The sequence below is a fragment of the Desmodus rotundus genome, chromosome 8 (assembly GCF_022682495.2).
Source record: "Desmodus rotundus isolate HL8 chromosome 8, HLdesRot8A.1, whole genome shotgun sequence".
In the NCBI taxonomy this organism is placed as follows: Eukaryota; Metazoa; Chordata; class Mammalia; order Chiroptera; family Phyllostomidae; genus Desmodus; species Desmodus rotundus.
This window is the reverse complement of record NC_071394.1, coordinates 57,249,420-57,263,624: the sequence shown is the minus strand read 5'-3', so window position 1 is coordinate 57,263,624 and position 14,205 is coordinate 57,249,420.

Here is a 14,205-nt window from a genome sequence, read left to right as displayed (position 1 = left end):
CCGTTAATGGTTCCGAGCATCTTGTTCATAGGATATAGACTGACACTGCATTTTTCTTGTTTGTTTTTAAAGGCAATGTTTTTTGAGAAACACACAACATACTTTTTCTTATTAGTTTATAATTTCATTGTGAAAAGTTTTGACAAATGTTTGTACAAGACTATAGAAGGCTGTCAGTGACCGTATGTCCCCTTCTGTCACTTGTATCATTGCTGATTTCTAAATTTCCGAATGTGAGTTGGTCTCCTAAGAAAAGAGAAATCCACTTAATAATAATGTTAATGTGTCATTTTTGAGGAAACCTTGTATGAAATCTAACATCAACCCTTAAGTCCACTCCACATAAACAAAATTTATTATGTAAACAATTTTCATATTGATCTAACATTTAGTATGAAGAGGCTTTCAGTGTGTAAGTATTTAAGTTACACTTGGCATGCATAAAATACTGTGGCAATGGAAAGGTTTCTTAAACAGTGATTGTAATATTAAGCAGAGTAGGACAGAGAGCCAATTTTTGTGGCTCTACACAGAAATTTAACGAAATCTTGAAATTTATTTTCTTACTTTCTCTATATTTCATTGTTGATGGATCCTAATAGTTTGAGATAGTACATTTCAGAATATAACCTATTACACACAGAAAAGGAGTGTCAATAACTGACACTGGAGAACAGGTCACGATAAACTAGAGAAAACTTTTGGACATAATATAATCTTCCCTGCACTGAGACTCTACTAACATCCTGGTAACATTTTCTTATTCTGTGCCACTCTGCAGTTCAGCGATGAACTGCTGAGCACACAGAGTTGAAATTTGGTTATAGTTTAAATGGATACCTCAGTGCCAAGTTATTGATATCTTTAAATATTTTGGGCTAGTCCACATGACATTTGATGTGCACTGAGTGTTTACAGTGGCAAATGTCAGAAGAAAGACAATACTATCGTTGTAAATTCAAATGCATGTGTCTAATCTATCTCCCAGAACCTAACTTTTCAATTTAAGATGTTTTTAAAAAGAAGTTAAATGAAGTGTACAAAACTCTTTTAGTACATTTTGGTTGCAGTAAGAGTACATGAACACAGGAAATGTGATAGCATTTAAAATTTTATTATTTCCTTTAAGGGTATATCCTTAGTTACTGGAAAACTTTAAATACCTTAGGGTCTATAATATTCTTTGTGAATGGATGTGTGTGGATGTATGTACGGTAGTCAGTGACATGAACAGAAACTGTCATTCAAATGTTCTTCTACATGTAATATTTAGAATTTTAAAAGCATTAAAATGAGATGGAATTAATAAATTAGTGAATTACATTCAAACAAAAACAAATATCTAGATATTCCAGTAGATCTGTTGAGTTTCTTAGAAATCGCTATTTTTTTCCTTTTTATATAAGCTTGCTGTGTATGGATGATTGAAAAATAAAAAATATTATACAGAGTTAATTTCTAACCATAAATCAAATTTAGTGGCTGTCCTTAAAAATACCCACCTATCACAATATATGACCTTCTATTTAAATATGGATTTGTGTACCTGCCACACACATGTTGCTTAACTCTACATTCAAATCTTTACATTTAAAGCACATTTCTATACCACTAATGTTTTCATTACGGATGCTGATGGAAGGAGGAAATTTCTCTATTTTAGCTAATAAATAAGACAGGGGAATTAAATATAGTGTAAATACTAAATTTTAAAAAATCAATGCAAGGATGCCTTGCTCATTTTCAGCCGAATGGATACCATCTCCATAGAGTTCATTCTTGACCTTACCTGAGTAAGTACCTTAACTTAAAGTACGAGATGCACCTAGAGGGGTAATAATACATTGCACTTAATAGGAAGACAGTTAATAACCTTTCTTCATCCCTGTGCACCATCAATCAAGGCTGTCACCAGTCTGCTGAATCAAAGCAAAAGTGTTCTTCACAGATGACTGATTAGAAACGCAAAATCACAAGATCCATCTTCATGGTCACTTTTATTATAGTCATTTTTAAACTGACAGCAACCTGTTCAGTTTCAGCACACTGGGCATCACAAATAGTGTCACTCAGTGCAGCTACGCATGAGAAGAGGTTGGTCGGATTATACTGAAACATAATTAGGTCCTCAACTCTTTGTGGAACTAAGAAAAAGGTATTCCTCTCTCCATCACCCCTATCCCCTCTCCCGGTAACTTGTTTTGATTCTATTGCATTATTAGTTGACCATCCTGAAGGGAGGCAGTGCAGGGTATAGGTTTATGCTTGTCAATTATTTAGCACCTAGGGAATAACTATGTCTTCTTGAGAGTTACAGATAACTTTTTACTTACCGCTTTTTGTTAACTTCATGAAAAACAAAACGACATTGCTACCCTAAAAGTAAGCGAGGTTTCTTTTTATCTAGATACATGTTTTTAGACTAAAGGCTTGAGAAACTAGATAGTCAGGTATTAGTAATGATACTCACTGACAAGAGGCTCTTCTCTTAATAGTATCACCTAAATGCTGTAGCACTGGAATTACTGAGGTTAGAACTGTTTGAATGTATAATATTCAAGGTGGCTGAGATATTAACTATTAGGTAGCTATGTAAATTCTTGATATTGTTTTTCTCAGCCCTAGAATATTTTTTAAAAAGGCAAATTTGAAAAACCAACAAGTAGATATGTACATATATCATTAAAAGGGGTAATTTAAAACAGTAAAGTCAGAATTAAATGGAACTTTATCTTCACTTAGATCCTTGATCTTCATGCTACAAAGATGTTCTCTTCAGGTTTATTTCATGATATATTCATCAATACAAGTATTTACATGGAAAAAACTTGTAATAGAAAAATTTCATACTATGTTGTGAATCTCCTGCCATTTTATAGGCTCCTTGTTTTATATTTCAGAAAAGAAAACCCAATTGGATTTAATATTTAATTTAGTAATTTTAACCAAAGTGCCCTGATTTAAATTTTTATACACTTACCTTTTCCTTTCATCCCAAATGATCACTTTCTTGTTAACAGCAGAACACACACATGTACAGGGGAAGAGAGAGAGAGAGAGAGAGAGAGAGAGAGCAAGCACAGAAAGAGGAAAAAACTGTCAATGATATTTCTTTAGACAATGTAGTGCCTTCATATTGATTTTCAAGTATATTAATAGTCTACCTCTAATATCTCTCTGTAAAGCTACCAATTTTTTCTGTGTCTGCACATGCACACACACCTTTACTGCTTTATTCTAGATTATGAGTATTCTTTTCTCCACTGCACAAAATTCATAGGCAAGATATATATGTATCATAATATCTTTATCATTAGATATAGATACAGATGTATCATTATATATATATGTATATAATATACAGATTATATATAATGGTACATCTGTATCTTCCACAGATGGCAATAGATGCATGAATGCACTCTATGTATAAGAAGACTAGTATTAATTTCTTTAAATATTGTACTCTGCTTATATACATATATGTATATATGGATTTATACTTATACTTATGGATTATAAGTATATACATATAATCTATAACTATATGGATTTAAAATAAAGAGATTATGAAATAATTAACTGTCTGATTTTTTTTTGGTTCAATGAAATTGTCCTAGAATTTGGAGAGATGTATTTGTTTTTTGGTATTTCAAAATATTTCCACTTTATAAAACATTAATAATGATAATACTTCTGAAGTATTAAATATGAAAAATTAGGATTAAATAATTATATATTGCAAAAGCTATATAATTACATAGGTGATGATGTAATAATAACCTTAATAGGTTTGTTTTCAGTTTACTTAAAGATTAACAACCTAATTTCTCCCAACAAACTGTGGGTGTGGGGGCTAGGGGAGTACGTGTGTCTGCTAAGTTTGGACAAGTTTATACTTTTGAAAAGAATAATATTCCATAAATTTTAATATGGTTACTTTTAAGGTTAATTTTTGGTATGAAATATTTTTCCTAACTAGGTTATACTAGTCAGAATATTTATGGAAAAGTGATTTATTTGAAATATCTGGACTCAGTATAGCACTTTTTGCTACTAAAACTAATTCCATGAACTGATATGTATGGATTTCGGCATTATCTTGGTAATCTATTGAGGCAGCCACTATAGATCTTAATATTAATTTTTGATATACATCATAAGTATGAGTTTTTGCAGGTTTACAAAAATTATAGATCTAAAACCATGTTTTCCTCTATAGATGGGCCTTAATAAACTGAAACACAAAAATAATTTTTCTTTATATTTTAGAAATATAATCAAAACTTTAAAAAATCTGTTTTATGAAAGGTTGTATATTTTGTGTTTTGACATCATTTGAAAACATTCACTTACATTTAAATCATGATTAATTTAGAAAGTTTCTTGGGAAACTTTCTAAAAATTATTTTAGAAATTGTTTTTTACCTGAAATGTTTATTAGACTATTTTGTTGCTGTTAGTTTTAAAAACTTACCAATTTATGTGCATTGTTTGTGCTTACATTTGCTTCCTTGAGAGTGTTCTTACATCTAAGTTAATATGTAAAGAATACAATTTTATTTACTATAAGAATTTTACATGATAAAGGGACTAGCATGAAACTCTTATAATGTAGTTAGTAGAAATACACTTAATCTATAACTACATAATCATCAAATTATATTTTAAACTAAAAAGTCTAACAGTGCTAGAGCATTTCAGCTTGGGCTGAAATTTATATTTGTGCATACCATGCAGTATATAAATGCACGCATACATAGACATCATTACACCTGCATACTATGTATTTAGATTGTTGACCTCTTTAAATGGTGGTGTGCTCTCTCCCACACAGATACTGCAATTATCTCTGCCATACCTGCGTCTATGCAGCCTGAATATGCCGTTATGACATTTCGCTCTTTTCTGGGGTATGATTTTCCCTGGGTTCTGGAACTGTTCTTTGTTGAATTTTTGTGGGGGGAAAAACAGTTCTATGAGTGTCACTTTGCAGTAAATGTGTGAGAAGATGGTATGGTCTGGATAGACTGGCCGTCTTTTAATGTGTGTTTTCTACCTGTATTCAGACCTCTGTTTCCCAACTAGTGATATTTAAAAAGAAAAGAAAAATGAAAAGCAAAAGTCATACAAAAATCACCTTTAACATTTTGTAGTAAACAAGAGAAAATATTGAAATATGTACAATAATTTGTTATGTAATTTTAATTGCTTTCCTATCTTATTTTTAAAACTTATTTATCACCTACTTAAAATTGTCATATTGTTTAACTCTTGTTTTCTCACAAAAAAAGGAACTTAGTCCTTAAAAATCTACCAAACTAAGATGAATATTTTCTCCACTATTCATATTCCCCAAGTCTTTTTGCCACTCAGCAATAATGCTGGAGGATGCATTTTATAACAAATAGACTATTTTGATCAGTATGCTTTATCCTTACCTATTTTGGTTTACAAAGAAATATGCAAATATAGTTAATGACAACTTTTCAGGACACACTCCAAGATCTTAGGGATGGTTTTAAGGAAAAAATTTAGGATACTATGATGTAAAGATTTCTTTTTTGATAGCTAAAGCTTTCTATGTAAACCTTCACTTATGTATTACACAACCACTGAAGAATTTTAATGTATTGCAGTTCGTTTTGCAGTATTTGCACAAACATTCAAAGTAGTATTATGTTGCTTAGTTATTTCATTATATTATATTCTACATTTAGATTTTTATTTCAGTTTCCCCATTTTCAACGTTTGGATGTCATCCCATTAACTATCATAAACCAGTAGTTTAAGGAGGGGTAATTCTGAAATGTAAACATCCCTCCTAGAATTTTACAGCCTTGCCATCCATGGAAGAGAAAACAGGGACGAGCGTTACTTTTCCACAAACATTTCCCTTTCATGATTATAAGAAAAGATCAGATGCTGTGGCAATTTTTTTCATATGTGATTTTTCTTTAGAATTATTTTCAAAGTCAACTGTTCTTAGACTTTATTTTCATTTCCAAAAGCATTGTGTTTTGCTTCTTTGTAAAATATTTCTTTATAACATTTTTTTGTTTAATTCACTTTTAGCACAAGAAACACCCAAGCTCAATCTGGATACCTCCTTCCAACATAATTTAGCTGGACCTTTTCTTAGTCAAGGTTTTCTGGTTTTCATTTTCACTTCATATTCTCAAATAAAAGATCCTTTGTTGTCTACCATTTGATTGGACTTAATGAAAAACACTCCATTTTAACTTAACAGTATTTCCTTTTGAATTTATTATATTTAAGAACACTGTCAAAAATCAAACATTTAATCTCAGGTTTTTATATTTCAAAATATATTACTATCACATGGCTCAGTGAGGTGATGTAAAAGTAGACTGAAATGATTTCAAAAAGAAAAGCAAAAGCGAAAAAAAGTAATGGCTTCATTTTAATATGAAACTAAATACTATGGTTAATGTGCAGATCGGGGCCAGCAGCTGACTGTAGGGACTAACATGTCACAGGGTGCCAACAGTGGAATTGTGCAGTATTGACTAAATGAGGTTCACTGATTTGTATTGAGGCTAATATCTTCTTTAAACAATTCCGTGTAAATTGTGCGTATAAAGTCATTGGAAGCTATTTCTCAGGACAGCCTCACTGGCTAGCTACCTGCTGGAGTGAGGAGGATAATCAATAGGAAGAAATAGAGCTGAGCGCGAGCCTGGGAAGCTCCAGAGCAGTTAATGCTGATAAAAGTAGACGATGTCAATATTTGGGAATAGCACAAGTCTAAGGTAATAGACAAAAGAGAAGTGCATATGTTGCAGAGTGTTCAAACAGGGGCAAAATTAAAGCCTAAGCGGCAGATGATGTCCTAGACTGCAAAAGACATTATGTACTGCAGGTATTAAGTTTCTACAGAAATCCAAACCGAGCAAGAGGTTATATGAAAAAGGTACCTAACTTTTATCAGAAGCTTGAATGTGATTTCCATTTCAATGGTCAATAGGTTTTTGATTAATATAGAAAAACCTGCCCCAAAACATTTGACACGCATGTTTTTACATATGTAATACTATATGTCTCATTATGAAATTTTTAAAAGCTTTTCTAACTGCTTCCAAGATATATTAAAAATACATATAAGATAAAATAAAACAGGCTGCCAGTCAAAGGGTGATAGCAAAGACATAAACAAACCTAGTAGCCTTTGCATGGACTTACAATTAGAGCAGACACCTTATTTTCTAAAGGTAGTAGACTTATTAGAAGTGAGGTAATGGTATATTTTTACTAATTTAATACTGAAAATCAGTTTTCCTCTTGCTGTCAGGTGATGAAATTTTGTTCTTCTGTGCTGATCTTCTGCTGATGTATTATGACATAGTCTGTCAACACGAACAGATATGTGAAAGGAGATTGGGTGACGGAGACACACAACCTGCACAGAACTCTTTGGGAATTTTAAGCATGTCGCCATATTTGGGTATCAGAAGTAGGAGTGTGCTTGCTTTTAAAAGCTGGATTTTTATATGATGTAAGCCCAAGCAAACCAGGTGGACTATGACAAGGCACTGAACGAGTGAGCCAAATCCCAAACATGTTATTTCTGTGTATCTTTTAAAAATTTCTTTCATATTATCAGTTGATTTCTTTTTGCAAAATATAAAAGTTTCTTGACAAAGAGGGGAAAACAATTCATGCACATATGATTATCAAACAGAGCCATTTTCTCCCAAATTAAACAATTCCACAACTATTACATGCTTTTATTGTCACAGATGTTTTTACCGCTTGGTGTTAGATATCTGGATTATATCAAACACATGATTCTGAGGTTAGGTAAAACAGCCCAGTCCGATAGTTTCTACTTAAAACCAAGCTAAGAAGTGTTACTAGGAAAGCAAGTATGTTTATCTAGGACCCAACATGTCAAACATTTTTTCTTACCTATAAAAATGCAGAAATCAACAAAATTTACTTCTGCTTTTCATTTTATCCTTTCATTTTGGGAATGACTACTTATTTCAAAAATAATTTTTCATCTTTACCAAATCACATGTTGGAGTTACTAACCTAAGACACTAGATTGCAATTAAAATAATTTCATATTACAAATATCTAATCTTTGTAAGCTTTCCTACAAAGAACAAAATTTGTTTTTTAAAAATGATCACTATGTTGCCATACATCCCATCTTCTCATCTTCAATGCAGAGTAATAAAAGATGCTCAGTCATTATTGAATTCTAAAGAAGGCTGCATTTCAAATAAAGTATGAATTTTGATTTAGAGACACAGAAAAAAAATCTTTTAAGGTCTATACTTCAAGTAATTTGTTAATCTTGTGCCACTTTCAGCATTTGTCACACATATAGACCAGGAAATTGGCTCCATCTCATTCTAGCTCTGTATTGAATTAAAAACCTCTACTGCAAAGAAGAGCGCGATGTGGGGAAAGAATAAATTTACTTCTTTCTTTAGTAATGCACATATATTTCCATACATTTCACATCCTGAGGGAGCATATGAATGCATCCAATAAATACAAACCTATAAACTATAATTCCAGAAAAGGGAAAGGTTTACATTTTTTTGCTGATTTTAATATACCATTTTAAGATGAAGACTGAAAATTAAATAATTCTATACATTCTATCTTTCTAACCAGACACCTTTAATATTAGAAATAAATCTAAAATAATTAATCTTAGTGGCTTCTTCCACTTGGATAATGTTAGCAGGTTTAGGTCAAAGCAAATTAAATATCAGTAGTGACAAATTGAGAAAAATATTTCATGCCATTTGAATTTGCTGTTGTATTCAATTCACCAAAGTCCACCTTGACTATTTCAGTAAACATCGAATGCAAAGCACATATGTAGGTACATTAAAAGGAGTGTCCATTCCTATTCAAGTTTCTAGGCTAACAGAAGAGGTATTTTTCAGTGGAGTGAGATAATAACCAGGTAGCTTTATAAGCATAATGTGTGCAGTTCTATTAAAATTTTGTTCAAATGCAATCCACACCCCGGTGAAGGAGATTACTAACTCCACTGTAGACTTGCTCTAAGTAGAGTTCACTGTATTTGGAGTGTTTGGATCTGTGAGTGTGTTCTGAGGAGACAGGGCAGTGTGGGAGATTTATGAGGGATTCACAGAAACCAAGCTGGCAAAGATTATGGCATGTTTGTTTCGAAAAACAGGGAACTGAAGGTTCCTGATTTACACTGCCATGCATCTAGATGAAACCATAGTTTGCAAATTGCCTTGAAGAGTTGTCTTTTATTAACTGTTTGATAGGTACCCAAATGTATGTTTCTATTTAAAAACATATCAAGAATACTGATTGTATATTTTCAGGGATTCTCTTTCACATATTTACTTATACATTTTTGTTTCCTAAATGCCTTAAAATTAATATCCAACAAAATATGTCATGTTAAGTCATATATTTTGTAATATTTTAAAAGGTCTGAGCACATAAAAATTTAGAAAAATCTGCATATTAAGAGGTTAAAATATTTAAGGTTTTTGTCTTTGACATTTATGTTTTTATTTGAGTGTAAAGAAATAACCTTAAAGGACTGTGCCTAAACTGGTCAACTTACATCGTGTGATTCCCTGATTCCTTCGGGGTTTAAGAGTTTAATCAATCATTTGAAGGATGTGGCTGTTTCTTCCTTATTTTATAAGGCTAGTAAAAATACTCTTTGATTAAACTCAGGACTGAAATTGTGAGCAAATATGCTTATACACTTGTTTCCTATGGGAAGCCTTATATGTGTACGTATGATCGGAAATTACAGAATGTATGACACAAACTTGAGATCAATCTGCTATGATTCCAATTTCTGCCACCATTATTCTTGCTGCCCTTTTAAAATTTTTATAAGAGCCTATTGTGTCACTATTTTGTATTTAGGAAACCAAATATTGTTTTTCCAAAGCTTACAATATCAACTTATATGCTCCTGCTAAACCTGAGAAATAAGTGTTTGGGAGAAGATGAGAGTGTTATACAATTAAATGAAAGCTTTCACGTGGCTGGAATCACAGCCCCTTTAAAATTCTCAGTGTGTTGGCTCAATTATCCTTGTATGTCCTAGCCTAGGAGTTTGGATGCTTCTTGATGGTTTTGTGTAAATGGGTGATTCTGAAAGTCACACTTCTGATTATCTTGTGCCCCCACTGCTTCAGGTCATAAAATTTCTTGAACAGAGAGCAGCTGACCAATTGGGAGAATCTGGCTGAAAGTGTCAGATAACTAAGTACTGAAAGTATCTTCTGGCTCTTTTTTTTTCAAAGGATTTGGTAAGAACAATTGGAATGTATACAAAGCATATGTTGCCACTATTGGGCTAACATCTTCATCACTGCTCAGGATTTTTTTTTTTTAAATTGTAGTGAAAACATGATATCTACCTTCTTAACAAATTTTTATTAAGAGCACAATACAGCACTGTTAACCACAGACACAATAGTGGACGGCACACCTAGAATCTTTTCATCTTATGTAACTGAAACCTCATACCCATTGAACACAACTCCCCATGTCCTGGTCCCATGGTCCCTGACAACCATTTTCCTCTGTTTCTATGACTTTGATCATTTAGGTCACTCATATAAGATATGTACTTCTGGGGCTACCATATTTCACTTAGCTTCATGTCCTCAAGATGCATGGATACTTTTCTGTGTCTAGTCATTATCTGCACTCTCCTTGGAGGGTCACAGAAAAGGAATGTTTACTATGAAATAAAACAGTTCCTTTACCAAGAGATGCGGGGGTGGTAGGGGTCAGAACACAAAGACTGATTAAGTCTTTCTTTTTAAGTATGTTTTATTGATTTTTCTATGTCCCAATATACAGTTGTCCCAATTTTTTCTCCCCTTTATCTCCACTCTGCCCTTCACACCCACACCCTCCAGCCTTCCCCCTCCCTTTACTTCATGTCCATGGGTCATACACATAAGGTCTTTGGCTTCACATTTCCTATACTATTCTTAACCTCCCCGTATCTATTTTGTACCTACCATTTGTGCTTATTCCCTGTACCTTTTCCCTCATTCTCCCCTTCTCCCTCCCACTGATAACCCTCCATGTGGTCTCCATTTCTGTGATTCTGTTCCTGTTCTAGGTGTTTACTTAGTTTTTATTTTTGTTTTTTGTTTTTTAGGTTCAGTTGTTGATAGTTATGAGTTTGTTGTAATTTTACTATTCATAGTTTTTGATCTTCTTTTTCTTACATAAGTCCCTTTAACATTTCATATAATAAGGGCTTGGTAATCATGAACTCCTTTCACTTGACCTTTTATGGGAAGCCTTTATCTGTCCTTCCATTCTAAGTGATCACTTTGCTTTGCTGAATAGAGTAATCTTGGATGTGGGTGCTTGCCTTTCATGACTTTGAATACTTCTTTCCAGCCTCTTCTTTCCTGTATGGTTTATTTTGAAAAATCAGCTAATAGTCTTATGGGCACTCCTTTGTAGGTAACTCTCTGCTTTCCTCTTGCTGCTTTGAAGATTATCTCCTCTTTAATCTTGGGTAACTTAATGATGATGTGTCTTAGTGTGTTCCTCTTTGGGTCCAACTTCTTTGGGACTCTCTGGGCTTCCAGGACTTCCTGGAAGTCTATTTCCTTCATCAGACTGGGAAAGTTTTCCTTCATTATTTGTTCAAATGAGTTTTCAAAATCTTGCTCATCCTCTTCTCCTTGTGGTACCACTATGATTTAGATGTCGGAATGCTTAAAGCTGTCCCAGAGGTTCCTAAGCCTCTCCTCAGCTTTTTGCATTCTTGTGTCTTCATTCTGTTCTGGTTGAATGTTTATTTCTTCCTTCTCATCCAAACCATTGATTTGAGTCCTGGTTTCCTTCCCTTCACTCTTGGTTCCCTGTATATTTTCCTTTATTTCACTTTGTGTAGACTTCATTTCTTCCTTCATTTTGTGTCTGAGCTCAATCAGTTCTGTGAGCATCCTGATTACTAGTGTCTTGAACTCTGCATCAGACAGGTTGTCCATCTCCTTGTCTCTTAGTTCTTTTTCTGGAGTTTTGATCTGTTCTTTCATTTGGGCCATATTTCTTTGTCTCGGCATACCTGTTATGTGGTAAGGTGTGGAGCCTTAGGTATTCTCATGGTGGGGCAACCCTCTTTGCTGCGTTGGGGCGCTGTCTGTGTGGGATGGGTCAGAGAGGGAACAATGCTGCTTGCTCTCCTCTTGTCCTACTTTCCACCACTTCCCTCGCTTCCCACAAGCAAACTGTGCTCTTTCAGGTGCTGATTCGCAGGTGGGTGTGTTTGCCTATGTTTTAGGACCCTGTGGGTCTCTCCATTGAACTCTCCTGCGAGGCTGGGAGTTTCTCCCACTGCCACAACCCCCACAGAATTTTTCACAGCCTGGGGTTTCAAGTCTTTAGTTTCTCATGCTGAAACTCTGGGTTTCTAGGTCTGTTTTGCTCCCGCATTGCTCCTCCTAGCTTGTCTGTGTAAGAATGCGGGATTGCTGGAGAGGTCCACCACCTTGCGGCAAGTCCTCTCTGCCCCACCTGACCGTCTCCACCCCTCCTACCATCTGGATGAATGTTTCTTTAACTCTTTGGTTGCTGGATTTCCACGCAAATGTTTTTCTGGCAGTTCTGGTTGTTCTTTGTTTTTAGATTGGTTGTTATCCTTCTTTTGGTTGTTTGAGGAAGCGAAGCATTTCTGCCTATGCCTCCATCTTGGCAAGAACTCCAAGAGTGATTAATTCTTAGAGAAAATAGGTACAGTGAAGCATTTAACCACCTTTTTTATCATAGCTACTGTTGGAAGCAGAGTTAATGCTATCTGGGTGTTCACCATGGCCAGGAATAGTGGTAAGGCTTCAGTTACATTGTCACATTCACCCACCCAGCTTCCCATTGAGGTGGGTACTCTTATTATCCCCACTTTACAGGTGAAGGACACCAAAACACAGACAGGTTAAGTTACTTGCTCATGTTTACAGAGCAGAGGAGTACTAGAGACTGGCTTCAGTCCTCTCTTTGAGCTTGTCATGCTGTTTTGCTCATAGTCTCCCAGTCAAAAATGTTTTTTTTTTTCCTTCTTTGACAACAAGGGAGTAAAAGTATACTCTGTGTCAATGCAGGAGAAACAGTCCTTTATTCTCTTAAGAAGTAAGAGGAAAGTACCCTTGGCTGCTGACTTTGCCAGGCTATTTTGCTCTGAGGATGGGTAAATGTATCAGAGTTGGATACAGAGCCCAGGTCAAACTGCTGGGTGTGGCAGGTTTAATCTTTGAAGTTGTTTTTTTAGTGATATGGTGTGTAGACCTCACCACTCTTTGTGGCATGAATTTACTGAGAGGTTTGTAAAAGATGCACACATTTTGTAAAATCCAAGTATTGCATGTAAAAGTATCTGTTTTAAATTACACGTTTCTGTAACATTAGTAGGAGTGTTATCAATGGTGTGTTCCTTTCCAATGTATTCTTTAGTCATGGCAGTTGCATTTACATACCAATGTCTGAGTTCAGGTACACTGTATGAGCTACGATTCTATGGGAAAATTTATTGTTTATTATTCCCTAGATAAGATTTAGTGCCTAACTTTTTATATTCTCATCAATGATTGCTTTTATTTTTTATTGTTATTTTAAAATCTTCACCCGAGGATATGTTTACTGATGAAAGAGAGAGAGAGAAACATTAGTCAGTTGCCTCCCACCACACCACAGCCTGATGCATCCTGACTGGGGATTGAACTTGCAGCCTACATAGGTGCCCTCACCTGGGATTGAGCCCACAAGGTTTTGGAGCTCCAATCAACTGACCCACCTATCTGGGGCTCAGTGATTTCTTTTATTATTTATGTTGCATTCATTTAAAAAAAATTTTTTTACCATTTTTCAATATATTTATTTTTTAAGAATCTACTTTGATTCCTTTAAGTTTTTTTAAAAAATATTTTATTTATTTATTTTTAGAGAGGGGAAGGGAGGGATAAAGAGAGGGAGGGAAATATGAATGTGTGTTTGCCTTTCGAGGGTCCCCCACTGGGGACCTGGCCCACAACCCAGGCATGTGCCCTGACAGAGGATCGAACCAGCGACCCTTTGATTCACAGTCCTGCACTCATTTCACTGAGCCATATCAACCAGGGCAATGGTGCATTCATTTTTATTGCTCCCCCCAAAAAAATTCACTGAAAATTTCTTGTTTAATTTACTCATGAGAATTTC